This window comes from Anabrus simplex, chromosome 12 (assembly GCF_040414725.1).
Source record: "Anabrus simplex isolate iqAnaSimp1 chromosome 12, ASM4041472v1, whole genome shotgun sequence".
Classification (NCBI taxonomy): Eukaryota; Metazoa; Arthropoda; class Insecta; order Orthoptera; family Tettigoniidae; genus Anabrus; species Anabrus simplex.
Genome location: NC_090276.1, coordinates 83,645 through 103,594, shown reverse-complemented (window position 1 = coordinate 103,594; position 19,950 = coordinate 83,645). Strand labels below are relative to the sequence as shown.

General features: G+C 38.6%; 1 long non-coding RNA gene across 1 annotated transcript in view; it reads right to left on the bottom strand.

Moving 5' to 3' along the window:
- Positions 1 to 19,124, bottom strand: part of LOC137502835 (uncharacterized) — an 87,306-nt gene extending 68,182 nt beyond the window's left edge. Inside the window, exon 1 of the long non-coding RNA XR_011018875.1 lies at positions 18,888 to 19,124. This is a non-coding gene — a long non-coding RNA (uncharacterized lncRNA). The remainder of the gene's footprint in view (positions 1 to 18,887) is intronic.
- Between the last annotated feature and the right edge of the window lie 826 nt (positions 19,125 to 19,950).

The window sequence follows — 19,950 nt, the reverse complement described above, 5'->3', positions numbered from 1 at the left end:
ATTATTGTGACGTTAAACCCACTAGCAGAAGATAAATTAAACATTATACCGTAATAAACTGTGGTTGAATGTGCTCGGAATGTGTAAGTATAGGAGCACCGTAAGCAGTACTAAAGACATCTCCTCAGTCAGATGAAAAATATTGAACAGATAGTTCTTCCATTCTTTCATATTGCTCATAAACCAGTGCAGATTTCTCTCTTGCTCTTGCATCTATTGTCAGCATTGTGTAAATGTCTCTTGCTGTAAGATCAGAAAGCTGTGTTTGATGTCAGTGTTTTGGTACTCTTTAGGTCTGTATGGGTTCACCACTCTTTATTCGATTGTTCCCATATTTCATCGAATCGTGATTTTATCATACGATCTTTGTTTGTTGCAGCTTTATATGTTACAATTATTATTACTTTATTAATTAATTCCAACGAGCCAAAGGCTCATATACAGGAATTGTACAATGCGATTTGTTTAGGGACTAAAATTAATGATACATATACATTGGCTGCACATAAATATATAAATTGTTACAATGAACGTTACTCTAAATATTTCCTTTACGTTACCATTACACAAAGTCTTATAGAGTCAGCACTTTCTTTAATTTAATTTTGAAAGAAGACAGATTGGAAACTGATTTTAAATCTCTTGGAAAATGATTATATGATTGAATGGCTGAGAACTTAAAGCTACAGTTGCCATACTTATATGAGTGTATTTGAAAGAGAGCTATGTTACCTGTTTGTCGTGTGTTATAATTATAAATATCTGAATTCAGGGTGTAGTTACTATCGTGCAGGACACTGTTTAGTTTAATTTTGTGAATTAATATTGATGATCAAAAAGCAGTGCACATAGATAAGGGCATAATTTTACTATTAGCGTATAGAACTCGAGTGGGTGTGTCAAAAGGAAGATTATAGATATTTTTGATTGCTCTATTTTGTATTACCATAAGTTCATGAAGGACTGTCTTTCTGCAACGAGACCAAATTACGTTTAGGTATAGTGAGTGACTGTGGATGAGTAATATACTGTAAGCAGAACTTCCCTACGGACAATATATCTTAATCTTCTCAAAAGCCCAGATACTGGAGCTATCTTTTTTGCAATGTAATCAACATGCTCTACCCAGCTTAAATGTTTATCTATTATTAGACCCAGATATTTTGAAGTGATCGACCTCACCTACTGTATTTCCGTGCTGTTAATATATATCTTTGAATGATTATAACTAAGCCGAGTATACAAAATATTAATCATATATTGAGTTTTATTGACGTTCATAGTTAATTTATTGATACTGAGCCACTTGTTTATTGCGATGATGTATTCTACACTGGTGACAAAGTGGACTCGGTGATCAAAAATATGCAAGAAGACATTTGTGTCATCTACGTATTTAAGAGTATTTCTTTAAGTGGATAAAATCGCTGAGCAAATGCAAGATGCCAAGACCAAAGTTAGATTTCTTTTGTCTTGAACTGGAAGACTGAGGGGTAAGCTGACTTAAACCCTTCTCCTGTGTGGCAGCAGCAAGTCACAGATAACATTGTGAAGTTATCTCCCATAAGTCCTTACTGCTGACAATTCCCTATCCTTGGTTGATAATTGAAGTATCTTGTTTTCAAATGAATTCTAATTTCCCATGGAGGTTCTCGCCGCACGTCTGTTTTGAGACTGGTCTGCGAGCAGACGGGATACTGGCCTCATTGCTCTCCGGACTTGAACCTCAACTGAAATATGTGGGCACAAGTAAAGTTAAGATGTCCTGAAGATTGTAGAAGCTCGTCTGGGATCCAGTGGTTGAGGACAGTAGTTATTTGAAAAAACCTAGTCAGCTCCATGCCCACTTGACGGCAAGATGTGATAATTTGGAGTAATATGGACTAAATATTGAATCGTGCCTTTGTTTCTTAATATACTTTTAATTGTTTTAATTTTCTAAGGCCATGAAGTCTTTGTAGCATAAACAAGAAAATATATATTTGTTGAAATTCAAATGTAAGGAATAAAAGATTTTAAGTACATTAGTTCAATATAAGCAGGGAACTGATTTATATGTACTAATAATTTATTAAACATGAGGTTATATTTATTGAAATATGGAATTATATATGGACTTACAACAAAAAACCCACAATCATTTCTATTCAATAGTAGCTGATGTACCCGTGCTTCGCTACGGGATTCTCAGAAAGACTGACTTGGTGATTTTCCTAACTGAATTCAATATAGGTCGTTACAAAAACGTCAGTAGGAATGTAGCGATTGAAAGCAATGTTATCATAATAAATACTCAATAAAATGAAAAACCGCACACTTTCTCACTTTCAACGAACAGTACTGCTGTGCCGATCTAACGGTCCAAGGATTCAGAGCTGGAATAACCAGGTCGCAGACTGCCGTGAAAACTCCTCTATCATTATTCCCTTAAATATGCGCACTACTCATTCCAATCAGTGCCTCAGATTAGGGATTGAATAGCTCGAATGCTATGATGAACAAGTGTGTTACGTACCAGATATATCAGAAAATGTATGAACCAGAGGTAGGGTATGCTAAAGAAGACAGTTATCTAACTCCCCAGCTACTTCCCGCCAATATACAGACAGGCTGTTACACTCGGTACGACCAGGCGAGTTGGCCGTGTGGTTAGAGGCGCGCAGCTGTGAGCTTGCATCCGGGAGATAGTGGATTCGAACCCCACTGCCGGCATCCCTGAAGATGGTATTCCGTGGTTTCCCATTTTCACACCAGTCACACCAGACTGTACCTTAATTAAAGCCTAGGCCGCTTCCTTCACACCCCTATTCCTTTCCTATCCCATGATCGCCATAAGATCTACCTGTGTCGGTACGACGTAAAGCAAATTTAAGAAACCTAGGTACGCTGCAATAATCTTATCTATTGGGGATAAGTGGAAACAGAAGACAAAGCACATCACAACAAACAATGGTCAATGTAATGTTATTGTTGATAAAGTTTATGAGCTTTCTATATTACAGGCCTTCACATTAGTTTCCTTTCGACTCTGTGATATTAGGGCGTCATACAAAATTATTTATATCGTAGACTGTAGTTCCTTATTCTCAGACTTTACACACCTATTTTCACTAAATTCTGTTTACCCATTTTCTCGTGACTCGGCGCTGATATGGACTTAGTAACAAAAATCCAAATTAACGAATATCTCTGTGGATATATGCGGTACGGTAACAATGTATGAGACATAAGTGATCGAAAATTTAGTTATGTAGAGGTTATGTAAGAAGTTATTAAAGTTATGGTAGTTATGTAGTATTTATCGACACGACCACTTATAACATAACTAACTTATTTGAGAATTACATTTTAGGCCTTCCCCTAAACTACCATTTCACTCAGCGTGAATAAAATAATTTATAGCCTAGATTGTAGTGGTTCATCACCCGACTTTACATTCAGATTTTCATTTAAATTCTCTTCACCCGTTTTCTCGTGATGCGTGTACATTCAGACAGACAGACAGACAGATAGACAGACAGACAGACATACACAGAAATTACGGAAAAGTAAAAAAAATGCATTTTCTTGTGACTGTGGACATGACCGATACAGAAATACCATTCTTTTCAAATTCTGAGCAATGTACAGACAAAGTATATATATATTAAAAACTTGTCCTCACTGACTGACTGACTGACTGACTCATCATCGCCGAACCAAAACTACTGGACATAAAGAAATGAAGTTTTGGGGATACATGCATATTAAGATGTAGGTGCTCGCTAAGAGAGGATGTTTGGATATACCGTAGCTAAGGGGGTGAAAAGGGAGGTGAAATTTTAAAATGAGTGTATCTATAACTCGAAACTTTAAAGTTTACAGATGTAAAAATTGGTACTTAGAATCTCCTTTCAAAATAAAGAAACACATATTTTTTGTTTTTAGGAAATCCCATGAACGGGGGGTGAAAATGGGTTGAACAGCTTTTATGAGGAGACATATCTGTCATGAAAATGAAAATTTAAATTTGGAACCTCCTTTAAAAATAAAGGAAGATATATTTTTTATTTTTGGAAAATCCCAATAGGAGGGGTGAAAAGGAGTGAAAAATTGGTTGAATGCCTTTAATGAGGATCCTTATATCTCAGAAACTGAAGATGTTACAGACCTGAAAATCGGTATTTGGGATCTCCTTTATAAATAAAAGAACACGTATTGTTGGTTTCCTGTAAATCCCAATAGGAGGGGTGAAAAGTGTGAATAACGGGTTGAATGTCTTTAATGAGGATACTTATATATCAGAAACTGAAGATATTACAGACTAGACAGTTAGTATGTGGAATCTCCTTTAAAAGTACAGAAACATTCATTTTTTGTTTTTGGAAAATCTAATTAATGGGGGTTAAACAGGTGTGACAAATTGGGGTGAATTTTTAGAAAGGCTATATCAGAAACGTAAAATGTTTCAGAGGTAAAAACTGGTATTTGGAATCTCCTGTTAAAGTAAAGAAAGAGGTATTATCTGAAAATCAAATGAAGTGAGGGGGGGGGGAAGGGGTGAAAAATTGAAAAATTAATTGAATTGTATGAGGATACTTACATCTAATGAAAAGTAAAGTTGTTACAGATGTGAAAATTGGTATTTATCTTCTTTAAAAATAAAACGACGCGTTTGGGGGGGGGGGGTGGCGGGTGTGAAAAGGAGTTGAATTCGTTTCATGAGGACACACATCTCGAAAACTGGAGATAATCGGTATTTAGAAGATCCTTGACTATTAAAGAAACAAATTTTTCTTCCGGAAAATTCACATAAAGTGGGGGGGGGGGGGAGGGGAAGTGCGTGTAAGTGAATACTTATATCTCAAAACTGAAGGTAACACACGTGAACATTGGTATTTGAAATCTCCTTTAAACATAAAGAAACCTGCCTTTTTTTGGTGGTGGTGGTGGTGGTGGTGGTGGTGGTGGTGGGGGGGTAAATCACCTTAACCGGTGTGGAGTTAAAAGGGAGGTGAGACCAATTGTTTTTACTGTTCCTAATGTACTTACAACGAGCCTCCGTGGCTCAGGCGGCAGCGCGCTGGCCTCTCACCGCCGGGTTCCCTGCTTCGAATTCCGGTCACTCATTGTGAGATTTGTGCTGGACAAAGCGGAGGCGGGACAGGTTTTTCTCCGGAGACTCCGGTTTTCCCCGTCATCATTCATTCCAGCAACACTCTCCAATATTATTTCATTTGTCATTCATTAATCATTGCCCCAGAGGAGTGCGACGGGCTTCGGCAGCCGGCACAGTTCCTATCCTCACCGCTAGTTTGGGGCTTATTCATTCCATTCCTGACCCGGTTGAATAACTGGAAACAGGCTGTGAATTTTGAATGTACTTATTTTGATCATAAACCGATCATTTATAATCTTTCATGGGTTCGTTTCCAAGAGCCATCTTTTCCTTTGGAGAACCTTCTTAGATTACAGTACATTTTTTATTTATATGCCAGAAGAATCTAAACACATTTGAAATAAACGATAGGTGTAAGATTGACCGTGCAATTGTTCACTTCTATAATAAGGTCAATAATACACGGAAGTATGTCGCTCGTATCGTAAGAAGTCCAGCGCACTAGCCTACGGGCGACAATGGTGCTGGTCATACTGTCATCAATGGCAATGGCAACAGATGTAATTTACCGCCAAGTAGAGGTCTTGAATCCATATGTGGGGTCCAGAACATAATAATAATAATAATAATAATAATAATAATAATAATAATAATAATAATATTTTTAATGTTCTGGACCGTCGTCAAAATGTGCGAACCGTGCTGGAAACGGGTCCTGGACGGATGATGACTACGATTGCAGTCCGGCCGCCGGTTCACTACCGCCAAGACACCCAAGACGACACCATGGTGGATCTCCTCAAGGATTTGATCCACATTAAAAATGCTTATAGAAAAGATGGCAAAGATGTAGGGACCCAACTGACCGGGTGGAATACCTGGACCTAGCCCGGGAAGTACGAAATCGATTGCTGGAAAAAAGATTGAAAAATGGAAGGAACGTTGCCGTAATCTCTCAGAAAACGATTCAGATCGCAAATTTTGGGGGAATCCCTCAGAAAACGAGTCAGATCGCGAATATCAGCGGGTTATATATAAAACGATAAGCATTCAGTTATAAATTTCAGTATAATACCGTAGCGAAGCACGGGTATCTTGCTAGTTTAATATTTCACCGTCCTGCGTCCAGGAGAGGACACAAAAGATCCAGGCTAGCTCGTACGGGTCGCTATACATATATATGGGCTATGAGTTCCGGTTGAAAAGAAACAAACACCAAATTATGTTTTAGGAAACCTCTAATCCACGTTGAAGAACGTCTCCTACACGCTACTGGCTAGAATTCCCTATACTTTACCGAGTTGTTATGAAAACAAGTACTTAAGACTGTCACTATTCTATAAAAAAAATTAAAAAAAACATTAAAAGAAAGATAGATGCTTTAACATACAACATTTTATTATGAACTCAGCTTATTCCATATAATAGATATCATGTTTTCCTCTTTGGAGATGATAATAAAATTGGTGGGCTATGCCTACGTATGAGGTTCATTCTTGACGGAATTAGGTTTAAGTTCTCGAAATATCAAGTGTCCTGTCAGAGTACTTGGCAAATTACCTATTTACCATCTTAAAAACTCTCTAGCACTAGTAACTTGTCTGTAATGTCTATTCTTTTGGTGGGAAAGAAATTTAATAAATGTCGGTATCGGACAAAAAACGTTGGGTAGTGGTAATCATAGGTGATTAAGTGATTAACATGTCCGATATTGGAAATATTCAAGGATAATATTGTTGCTCAAATAAAATATTACATAATTAAAATACTCGCTAATGAGAATATTGGTTAGGTTGAAAAATTAACTAGGTAAAATATTAAATTGAGTAAAGGATTATTAGAGTAAGTAAAAAAATATTAGATTGGGATTATTAGATGCATCTAACGAGGAAAAACAATATTTACAGTATAGCACAATATATACAAAGTCGATTGAGGGCGGTTTTGAAAATGTGCAGGACGTATACTTGTATCTAGGATTAAACCTTTTTGAACTGGAATCACAACTTTCCTATATGACATTTCGAAACATTTAAATCGACTATTCTGTTTCCCTGATCATACTTATGTTGATCTACAAAGATGAAATAATTTTTATTCCTTCTAGTTCATTGTGTCAAAATACGCAACCAGATTAACTTGAAAAAAAAATGTTCTCCTAGTATTATAACAGGTGATAGGTGTTGCATTGCACGTAATGTTTATGCTTCTTGACATTCCTTTGCATGAATATCGATAAGTCCCTTTTAAATTAATGTATGCTCTCAAATGGTTAAACATTACATTCATAATATTACGTATATTACTCTTAACTTGAGTTTACTCACGACTTCAAGTGCTTATCTATGCGATTATATTATATCACCAAGTGGATAATATCATAATTTCATCAAAAATATACTTGGCTTACATGGTCTACTTTATATGAAGACTTTACCTCAAAATAGTAACTCATATGCCTGCAGTCAGTCATCAGTGATACTAGATATCGCCTAAGAAATAACCCTAAAGTTTATCTCACATGAGAAGAATCTTATAATTAGGAAATATATATGAAGGTGTGAACACGTTCAAACTTATCCTCCTAGTTAGGAATCCATTGGTGAGTTCACGCATAATTGTCAACAAACGGATGTCATTTCGATCGTATTCTAACCTAGTCTGTGCTTACTCATAGGTAAATTGTGAATTTATGAAGTGTTTAATTAAAAGAAAACATAATAAAGTTTAACTTGGGATATTACTGTATGTCCACATCAACATGACCATGATTATACTCACGAAGAACAACTACTACGATCATTAATTACCAATCTCACATCACCACTTTCATTAAATAACTATTGTTTCACACTTTAAATGAATATCACATTTCAATTACCTTATATATATATCATCCTATTCTCACTCGACGTATCTCTTACCTTTATCATGGCTTGTGAACTTACTTATTCCATTACAGCTTAGATTCCTTCATAATTCCAAAAATAACATTACCACCTTCATGTACCGTTGCCTACGCTATAATACAAGGCCTTGAAATGCAGTAAAGAAAACGGGTGCCATCTTAGTTCACCATTCAACCACTAGGATCGCGTTCTTGCCCCCTTCCTTGCGTTCGTATGGCCGTGTATGTCTACAAGTAAATTATATCCGAAATAAAAAAGAGCTGAAAGTTGTTTTGAGTATTTACAGTACCTTATTGATAGAGCTGTGCTTCATTGGCTTGGATAGGTCTCAAAAGTTTTAAAACTCCTACTCAGGGGCTTCTTATCAAGTTTCAAAACATTCTCACTTCTACTTGAGTGGCTAATAGAGGTCTCAAAAAATTTAAGAGTATAAAAAGAGGTAGTTTGTCGTCTTTACACTCTTCACTTAATTTCACTGATGAACCTGGCTTTCAGAACAAAACGTACACGTTTTTAGTAACTGTCGTCGGGGTAAATACTGCACAGCAGAGGTGACAAATTCCGTCATGCACTGTAGAAGAGCCACGAACGATGATTTCGGGTATATGAGGGCTCCTCGATCTTGAAAGCGAGTAAGACACAATGTTGGACTTTCACTAGCTAGAGAAGAGATATGTTTAAACAGCCTTCACTGTTTGTTTGTTCTTCTGCCACACGCAATAAGTATCCTGCTATCATAGCTAGAGAAATACCAGGCATTGTAGCTGTTGAAACTGAAACAAATTAATCATATTTATGTACTAGCGAAGTATTGTTCCCACAGATCGGATGTAATTTACCTTGCAAGGGTTTAGTAATGTTAGACATTATGTGTTCAGGAAGCTGCGGAATTTGCACATCCTAGCGACTTTCATTCCTTCTATATTTTTCATCCATCTGGCACATTCTTGATTATAGTAAACTGGTTCGTACATTGCAGATCTTATCTTCATCCCTCAGCTCAACATTGTCATGTTTTGATACCGCAATAATTCCTATATGGAGCGTTGTTTCGATTGCGTTAAGGCATGACCTTGCGTTCATTGTGTCATTATATCCTGCTTTGAGTCGTAGGAGGCTAAAGTAAAGCTCGATATCATCGCTTGTTAGGTTCCTCGTCAAGACATAAAGAAAATGTATACTTGCGAGGTATTTTACGCAGGCCACAGTGGATTGGGTAGTCAAGACTCTTGCCAATAATCTGGAATGTAGCCGTCAACGAAGTTTTCTTCTTGTATCTAGTATGGAATTCTAATACTCTGATATCTTCTTTTGGACGATCGACTATGTTGCTCCTCGTATGCAAGTGAAGTGAATGAAGTTTTTCCATTTTTTTTTTTTTTCAATAATCGCTCGTAACAATCTTCTCGCTTCGTTCCTTTTCACTGCCTTCTATGTCTCGATCCTTTTACAAGCACTTGACGAAAATATTGCCATCTTAGTTCATGGTATTGTCTGACGTTTAAATATTCGTTGTTTCTGGAGGTTCAGACTCCATTTTTGTTCCGACCGCATCTTTAGGTAAAAGTGAAATGGCACAAAATATATATAGATTAAAGTTAACTGAAGCCGAACAAAGTAGGCCACCATAAAACATAATGTACCGGACGAGTTGGCTCTTACTGCATTCATTTTCTCCAAATTCGCCTGGTAAACTACTTTTCTGATTAGTTTCTTCACCTGGTTACCATCGGCTTAGGGAACAAAAGAATTTCTGGGTACGGTACGTTTGTTTCTAAAATTAACTCTTATGTGGATTTTGAGAAAAAAATCACGGAGGAAATCAACAATGTCTACTTGAGGTGTAACTGTCTCTTATAAAATGTGCCACATGATGAAAGGCGAGTAGTACATAAGTAAAATGAGTCGTCTTAGGATATAGAACGATTCTCTAGCTTTTTTAAATCATAAGGTGTGGCATCAGTAGTAAAGTGACATTTTGTCATACTTAACACCCTGTGGCCACAGGTTTCCAGTAGCTTCATTCATCTTTTCTGCTTTAGCTTCGTTATTCCAATTTTCTAGGACATCACAGTGTAAAGATTCCTTTTAGAATGATTTTCACGTAACAAACCAGTGATTACGTCCTTAATTTCTTGTATTACCTTCTCAACAGTTTCATCGTACACGGTTGAACAATCGTTTTCAGAATGTTGACTCGTGTGGGATAGTTCGGTTGGCGTATATCTCGAGGAATTCCCTGAAGCACTCATTACTCGGATTGAAGAGAAGGGTGCTGGCAGAGATGATAGCATGGCAGAGATCTGTGTTGAAATCGGATATTACACTCGAAGTTGTTGGTTGTGTCCAAAAAAGTTGTAACCGCTTGGAAATTCCGTGTTTGTTAGCCTGATGTTCTCTGGTTGTAATATGTTGTTGTACCAGAAACCTTCGAGCACTGATAAAGATAAATTACAAAATACTAAGTTCTATGATACCTAAACTGGTTGAGGTAGCTACTTCAGGCATATTGTAACAATTATAATATACAGCTGAACACACTGCTTAGTGGTACGCACGAGAACACTACGATCCATCTCGCTGGCAGTTCAAACCATGAATGACTGGTAGTGAACTGGATGCAGGTATGAAGCAATGAAAGGGAATGCCCGAAAAACGAAATAATAGGGAAACCACAGGCACACTGTCGATTGTTGAGCTGCACATAAGTTAAAATATTGTAAGATTTAAATAAGACTTGTCAGTTTCTCCTTTATTGAGAGGACTGTAATTTAATAAAAATGAATACTTTTTAGTCGAAATGTGGACTGTTGTTTTCATGACAGGGAATATAATGTTTTGCTAAACTCTAATATATACGAGGGTTGGGGCAAAAGGCAACTATTATTTTTTTCTTGAAGATACCAGTCCGGTTGGAAAATGTGACACACAGACGAAAGGACAAGGTGTTAACTACATGTGTGATCAATGAATAGCACTGAAATATCGTAACACACTAATTTATTACGGTATTATACAGAGCAGTATGGCCTTCCCGGTACAAAAAAATGACAACACAGTACACATAAAGTTGACATGACAAACCTGGGCCTAAAGACCCTCAAAGTAGTCCCCTGCTACTGATACCACACGCTGCCAACGATGTGGGAGGCGCTGAATACCATCTGCCTCAGCATTTGCCACACCATGTGTGAATCTGGTCACCTGTTGGCGCACATCATTAGCAATGTCCTCTCGTGTTTCAAATCGCCTACCACGTAGTGGTTCCTTAATCTCTCGAATGAGATCAAAGTCACAGGGCGAAATGTCGGGAGAGTACGGTGGGTGCTCCAATTCTTCCAATCTCCAAAGTCGCAGTAGCTGCCCTACACACTCTGCTTTATGTTGTTTTGCATTGTCGTGCAGGATTATTGCACCGTCCACAAGATCCGGACGTTTCTCCCGAACGCCACGTCGTACCTGTCGCACCAGGAAGTCCTTGTAGTACCGTGCGGTCACTGTTCTGCCATGTTGAACAAAGTGGCAACCGATGACACCCCTGACGTCAAACGCGACGATCACCATCAATTTGACTGGGGAAGGATGCTGACGGACCTTCTGCCTCCTTGGTGATCCAGCATGTCGACACTCCGCGGACTGACGTTTCAGTTCTGGTTCGTATGCCCTGGCCCAAAATTCATCGATGGCGATTATTCGTGGCAAGAATTGATCGTCGTCCTGTTGCCAGCGTGCAAGGTAGTCGGAGGATATTACATAGCGCACCCAACTTTGAACTTCCGTCCGTGCATGCGGTACCCACCGCGATGTGATTTTGCGCAGTTGCAGCTCATTGCGTAATATCCTGTAGGCGTTGCGTTTCTCGATGCCATTTGCCCTCTCTAACTCCAGTAGCATCCATCGTCTGTCTTCATCCAGGAGATGCTCGATGACGGCACGTGGCACGTCGGTCCGCACACTGATAGGTCGTCCCGAACGTTGCTCTTCACTGGCTGACACACGTCCTTGCTGAAACTTCCCTACCCACCGTGCTATTGTACGGTATGGTAGGCCATTATTCCCCAGGGCTTCCACTAATTCACTGTGACATTCCATTGCATTTCTCCCTCGGACAACGGCTATTTTGATATACTTCCATCTCGCACGACACTCACCAACTGACTGATTCCACAGCCCTCGTGCGCTACTACCAGGTATCACTGAGTCATCTGTTGTTCTGCATATGCCTGCAGAACTTCCGCACGACACATATACGTTTGTGATCCGTTCACATATCTACAAGAAAAAAATAGTTGCCATGACTTTTGCCCCAATCCTAGTAGGAAAATATGGAAAATGAAAATTGTTTTTAACCCCACTCGTCATTATTCGTAAACTTAATACAAAGTATAATTATTTATCCAACGAACCTTCCACCTGAGGACTAAATATACATACATAATTAATTTTAGTTCAATAAATAGACAATAGATATGTATTTACATACCCCTTCCTTGATTAGAATTGTAGATATGAGGCCATGTCGGACCGTTGTCCAGCAACATGGAACATTGCCTGTCTCCGAAGACTGGTGAAGGGACCCGAAGGGGACTTACCCTTCAAGTGAGCAGTAACAAGGGAACATCGGCAATGGTTAAGACGCCGATCGCGATGAAACGTGGAAAACACATTGAGGTACACTTAAAAGCATCAATTTTGGGTGCCGACATTCACTAAGGCGTTAACTAAGGGCCTAAAAGTTGCGACATTTTCAAGTTCCGCGCGATCAGCGATGAATACCTGCTGTCCAATGTTAAGCCGCCACACTGCGTGCCTGGAGACACACCTCTGCACCTCCTCCCCTCCCCACTCCAACTAGTTCGCCACCGCACGTTTCCTTTCTCCCCGCGCTTGACGGCTGCTTAGCTGTTGAACGGACCGTCTCTATACTTTGCTTCTTTTTGTACTATAATCATTGAAATCCTTTAAATAACGTTCCGTTTCACACATAATGATAACATTTGAATAAAATATGTATGTTTTCATTCTTGCTAATTCCGGTGAGTTGTCACATTCGTGGGTACAACCTGTGAGTAAAGTACCACCGGGAGTGGTCAAACGTGCGATGGGGTACCGCGTCCTACCTACGCTTAAATTATTATTTACTTCTAAAACGTCTTAAAGCCGTCGGTAGCGTCCTTTAGAGTGGGCATACGTATGGAATTAATTAAATTAAATCACCCACCACTAAATAAATCTCCCACCTTTAAATAAAAAGGTATTTAATGCTGTTTAAAGAAATTACGTACCCGAGTAGATGATCTCAATGAATGTAATGAAATGCGGTACCTCGGGATATGGAAACCTGGTTACAAGTCCAGATCTTTTTATGTCCCCTTCGCCCCACCCATTTTGTGTACGCTATCAGTTGTGTCATAACGAAACGACATCGCGGATGACAACAGCAGCAATTATAATCTCCGAGTTTGAAACTACTGGTATTTTCCGTATTGCTTACTCTGGTATAAGGAATAGGCCTATAGGTAGAATGTTTTTATTTGTGCTTGTACTGAACGATTTATTTATGTTTTGCAGTGATAGACACAACACATTTCAATTTGCAGCAATGGTGGTCGAATATGAATCAATTTAATGCATAGGCAACTTTGATATGAATATGACATGGAATGTAGTAAAGTTTGACGTAAGAATAAAAGCCATGAAAAATCAAAATGTGAATTTATATATGCAGTAGATATGCAGTAATCACAGGCAGACCTGTAGTCTTACTTTACCGGTACTTTTGTGTTATAGCTGACGAAGGTCTATGTATTCAACAAGTACCGGTATTAAAGTATCACACTACAGTCTTCTGGGTATAATGGCAGTAACATACGCAAAAAGTCAAATGGCTATTGTACGAACTGGTACAACGAAAAACAATTACAAGGCAACACAAGAAATGACTCGGTATACATTACATCGGGCAAACTCCCCGTCAATAACTGATAGTAAACCAAAATAATCTTTGGTCTATTCGAAACATTGAAAAATAGTGAAAAGAAAACCGAATCAAAACACAATTAACAACAGGCACCATACATTTTTTTGCTAATTGCTTTACGTCGCACGGGCACAGATAGGTCGTATGGCGACGATGGGATAGGAAAGACCTAGGAGTTCGAAGGAAGCGGCCGTGGCCTTAAGGTACAGCCCCAACATTTTCCGTGGTTTACCATTTTCACACCAGGCAAACCATCTTCAGGGCTGCCGACAGAGGGATTCGAACCCACTATCTCCCGGATGCAAGCTCACAGCTGCGCGCCTCTAACCGCATGGCCAACTCGCCCGGTGCAAACGTTTTCATAAACATTTCAGAAAATGTAAACTAATACAATGTCAGCCTTCATATCTCTCCTTTGCGTACTCTGTGGAAATTACAAAGTTTAGCACCGGTTCTCTTCGACAGCTAAGCATACGTGCAGGCGCGGTTAGAAGGGAAACGTGCGATGGCGAACCAGGAGGGGGGAGGTGTGTAGGGGAGGAGGTGCAGAGGTATGGCACAATGCAGACAGTGTGCCGGCTAAGCACTGGCCAGCAGGTATTCATCACTGTTCGCGCGGAACTTGAAATGTCGCAACGTTTAGGCCCCTTAGTTAACGCCCTAATGAATGTCGGCACCCAAAATTGATACATCATTTTTACCTGTACCTCAATGTGTTTTCCAAGTTTCATCGCGATCAGCGACTTAAGCATTGCCGATGTTTCCTAGTAAGTAACATTCAGCAAAATAAACTCTCTGTGAGAAATGTTGGGGAAATGAAAACCCTTTGATGTACAACATCCATTATATCAAGAGTAAACAAGTTTTTGGCATACTGAAGTAGTATTGATACAGTATCACTCACTTCAAACATTTTGTGTGCTGCCCTGTAGCTTCGACGACTTGCTCCACACGTCATGTGTACTGTTCAGAGAGGGAGAGAGCACCTCTGTAGGATGATAATCCGCTAGAGAAAATCTGGGATGCCTAGCAGATAACACCTGGCCATAAGGCATTTAGGCGCATTATGCAACACTCATTCACAGGTTGTCAGGTAACAATTCTTTGAATCATTGTCTGCCGGAATCAGGAACCCTTCTGTGCATATTTGTGTACGTGCAGTAGGTATTGAGGTATCCTCATTGAGAGAGTTGGGAAAAATCGTAACTGAATTAATGGGTAAAACATTATGGACCTTCTAAGAGTTCTCAATAAAGTATACCTACCTTCCTTACTTATTAGCAATTGGCATGAGATCTGTCTCTTGGGTCGTTAACGGGTTCTTCGTCACTTGCTTAGGTAAAAAGTGGGTTTCAGTAATTTTAATCTATCTACTAAATGAAAGATGAAATCTATGAAATCGCGGTGTATTCCATGAATTATTTAAATGAGGAAACTTAAAAAAAAAAACACAATTTGAACTTCTTCTGGTTCTGTCAACACAATACTAATTACAACGTAGAAGAGAGATATACTGGTTTGAGAAGCTTTGACTCAACTGCCTGATGGGCATCCTTACTAGAAACCCCTGTCATAAGTTAAGAATGACGTAAAGAAAGTCTGGAGATCCTTAAATTCGGCTTCCATGTGAGACTACATGTACCATCATAATGATTCGTGATGATCCAGCCCTCGTAACATGAACTGTGGACTCTTGGTATAATTAGGGCTGTCGTATTCTATGAATAGGCCAGGTTGGGGACTCGGGAGCGTATAGTCAGATTGGCAAAGATTGAATTACTCTTATATTCTAAAACCCTTGAATATATACAAATATATTCAGTGTTACTGTTGACACCATGTATTCTGACACCATTTAAAACTCAAATCTCTTCTCAAATTTCAGATCTTTCTGTAAGTCTTTTAAGGCTTTAAATTACAAGAATATATTTATATTCACTGGCTGAATACTTAACTACGAGATTAAGCCGATCTCCGTCCAGTTGAAGTCCTCTCTCTTCTTTCTTCTATGTTGACGTCCCTGGATCTCGTTACCTCGAAGGCGATGCGAAACTTTCCCAAATAAGATTGAGTGCTGGTTTATAATTATTATATTCCAACACCTAATTGACTACTGGTGTGGAAAACCCTGTGATCGTTCGCTTACGAATCATACTCCGTTCAAGTGCCTATTATCCTTCTAACTTGCTAAAACTTTAGCTACACACTTGCGGCTCTACTCAAGTTATACCAGTACCCTTAACAGTTCTCCCTGGCCGTCCATCAGGGCCTCCGGCTTACATTCTAAATGCTGAGAGTCGAAAAGCAGACAGTCAAAAGTCTATCGTCAAAAGCCTTGTTGTTTCGAGTTACGGGTTTATATAGTTTCTCCCATTCCTTGGAGAACACTCCACTGACCAACACATCACCACTCTTAGTCACTAGTACACGTCACGGCATCACTGCTCTTTGATTGGCTCCCTAGTATGGAACTTCCCTGTCACATTGCAACTACACACGACTTTCTCGAACATTATGGGAGTGTTTCACATGTTCCTTACACGTGACATCCACAAGAAATACGCAGTTCGCTTGCACAAGTATCTTTCGTAAGATTGAGTCACAGCCCTGGCTTACTGGTTTCTACGCAACATAGAATGTTCTGATTCTTTCTTTGGAATATTCTATCATTCCCATTATTATTATTATTATTATTATTATTATTATTATTATTATTATTATTATTATTATTATTATTATTAATAATTACACAGACTTAAACTCTCCTGTAATTTCCCTTCATATATATTGAAACGGGAATGCCCTGGGAGCATTCGCGTTCATGTATTTCTTGAGGAGAACTCGCTAACCAGCGCCTCCTAGAGAACAAGGCCTGGCAATACGATTCGTGACGTCACGCGACTGGGCTCAGCCGTGACCACCACGGCTCAGCGCGAGTGGATAGTAGATGAAGCTAATTCCTTACGAAAATTGAAAAATACTCTGGTTGAAGTGCATTCTACGAATATTATTTCTCGTACACGCGCATATCGGAAGTGAAATGAGTAATATACCGTATTAATTAGAAAGAACAATTAAAAATGCAAAGAATTTTTTTAAGAGAATACTGAACAACTTTAATAATATGTCTATATGACGCTTTCTTACGTATATTTAAGAGTCAAAAATAATCAGTTCCTTTTACAAACTTGCCATAAGACCTCTCTGTGTCGGTGCGACGCAAAAAAAAAAAAAAAAGCAAGCTTTTACAAAACTGAACTTGCTGATAAAGGATAAAAAAAACATGTACGTACAGAAAAAAGCTATTAAATAAAAATAACGTATAAACTACCTTGCTTACAGTATATTAGCAGCAGTCCAGGAACATACAAGCTGTAATGCTCAGTGTTGTCGGTCATGAAAACAGGTAAACCTTTTTTTACAATAGAAGCCTCACATAAATTAAGGGGGTGAAGAGCTCACACAATTTGGCTGTTATACAAAGAGAATGATTACAGTACATGCCATCGATAGTTTGTTCATCAAGTCATCAAAATTATATTCGCATTCCCTACTGTAAATAAATGTACTTATATGATTTTGGATCCTGATTCAAATAACCAGAACAGGGAAAAAATTGACATTCTTAAATTTGAAAAGTAGCATGCCAATTCTTATAACATTTGAACTGACCTTCACCCAGAAATTTTCTGAAATTGTTTTCAATTTTACTTCACCAGGTTGCTTAAAACTGAAATGGACATGAGGTGAACATGATATAAGAAAATATAAAAGGATATCTCTATGAACATTAATTGTTACAATCCTAAGAAACCATATTAAGAACTTTCATCCCTGCCATTACATTAATACAGAAGTAGCAGAACACACACTGAACTACTCATTTCATGCTTTATGAACCAGCTGCATTATATAGATATGACACACGTGAGATCAATTAAGTAATTAATCCCCAATTTTTCACAGATGCATGTTAGATTCATTACATAACAAAAGCTGGAAGGAGTACTTTCTCCCAGAGGAAATTCATAACCACAGTGTGAATAGGCTATAATGCAGGAAGAGGAAATTCATAATTGAATTCACAATTACTCAAACAGGAATGTTTACTACTGAAGGAACTTACAGTGGTTAGCCCTGAATTCAGAGTTTACACATTCCCTTTGAATGTAATTCATAGAGGTTCATCAACTCAGTGATTAATAATAGTAATGTACTAAAAAAAAATGAGAGCCTCAGCTTACCACAGACTAAAGGAAAGGATGGTTAATGATTTTGTAGGATATGTGCCAGCAAAAGCCTCCGTGGCTCAGACGGCAGCGCGTCGGCCTCTCACCGCTGGATATCGTGGTTCAAATCCTAGTCACTCCATGTGAGATTTGTGCTGGACAAAGCGGAGGCGGGACAGGTTTTTCTCCGGGTACTCCGGTTTTCCCTGTCATCTGTCATTCCAGTAACACTCTCCATTATCATTTCATAGCATCCATCAGTCATTAATACATCACTTTGGGAGTGGCGACCCCATCGTACTAACAGCCTATATCTGCTTCATTCATTACATCCCTGACCTGGTCAATGACTGGAAAACAGGTTGTAGGTTTTCATTTTCATGTGCCAGCAAGGTAATGAACAGTATTTGTTAAATGACAAAATACCTGTTTAACATAAAAGGTGTCCTCTCAAATGTAACATCACTCCCTGAAAACATACCACCTGGCAATAAATATGATAAAATAAAAGTGCTCTTGTGTTATTACTGTGTTCTCTTCTAAATAAACTACTATGGAAAATAGAGCTACTAAATGTGTTCCTTTTCAGTGCAGTTCCAGTCTTGTTTTACAGATATTGAACTTAATTTTTCTTTAAATTCCTGGAAGTTCTTGAAAGAAACAGTACTCACATGAGCTTCATAGGTCTCTAAACTTCGAGCAAGAGCCTTGGCGAAACTTTCATTGTCTACTTGACAACGCCTATCGTCTGGAGCTTCTCGGTGGGCAGATGTGGTATCAGACAAGTACTCTGGGCAGTTTGGAAACTGAGAAGGAACAGCTCCTAAAACGTTTAGACCAAGTTAGAATGCATTCGCCTAGATGTAAATGCGCTCGTCTATTAATTCATGGCACCACTTACTTCACAGGACCATGTCATGTCTTAGATATATCTGGTTGATTTTAATATAAAATGAATAGCACACAAGGAGACAGAGAAAATCATTGAACTTATAATAATTATACAGAACCTAACATAATTGCAATAAACACAATAACATTGCTGTCTAGCCTAAACTAAAAATATTAACCCATACTAAGTGGTATTTTCCCTCATGCGATATAATAAACAGAACTGCCTCACTTGCAGTTAAGGGTCCAGCACAGAAGGAATACTTGAAAACCAATACCGTACATGCCGTCATAATTTAGGCCCTATAAGTTTTCCCAGAATATCACTATACCCCCAACAGTAGTCCTATGAAGTATTGTGAATACTTAGCACATCCCAAACTAAATATAATAACTGGTCAATTCAATACAGCAATTGCTTCAATCAGTAAGATAGTAAATTTTTTAGGGTGATTTATATCTTTGCTATTTATGAATGAAATATGAGACCTATCCACAAACCTTTCACAAGCCTTGGATGAGATAAAGGTGCAGTCAATAATTTCCCATTTCTCTCATCGTGCATGCTGGTCGTCCTTTTAACCTCATGAGTTATGAAATGGAGCTCGCACACCTACAACACTGGGCTCCATTTCAAGGACCATTCCACAACTTAGTTGTTAAGTGATTGAATGATTGAAATCATATAAAATACACTAAGACTTATCTTTGCATTTTTGGAAGGAACGAAATGATCTCGGCGAATAGCTCGTAACCACTTAGCTCTCTCCGAGTCGTCAGTTGGAAACGAGAAAACACTCACTTTAGGGCCAGTGCGATAACTGCCCTTACAATTTGGAACAC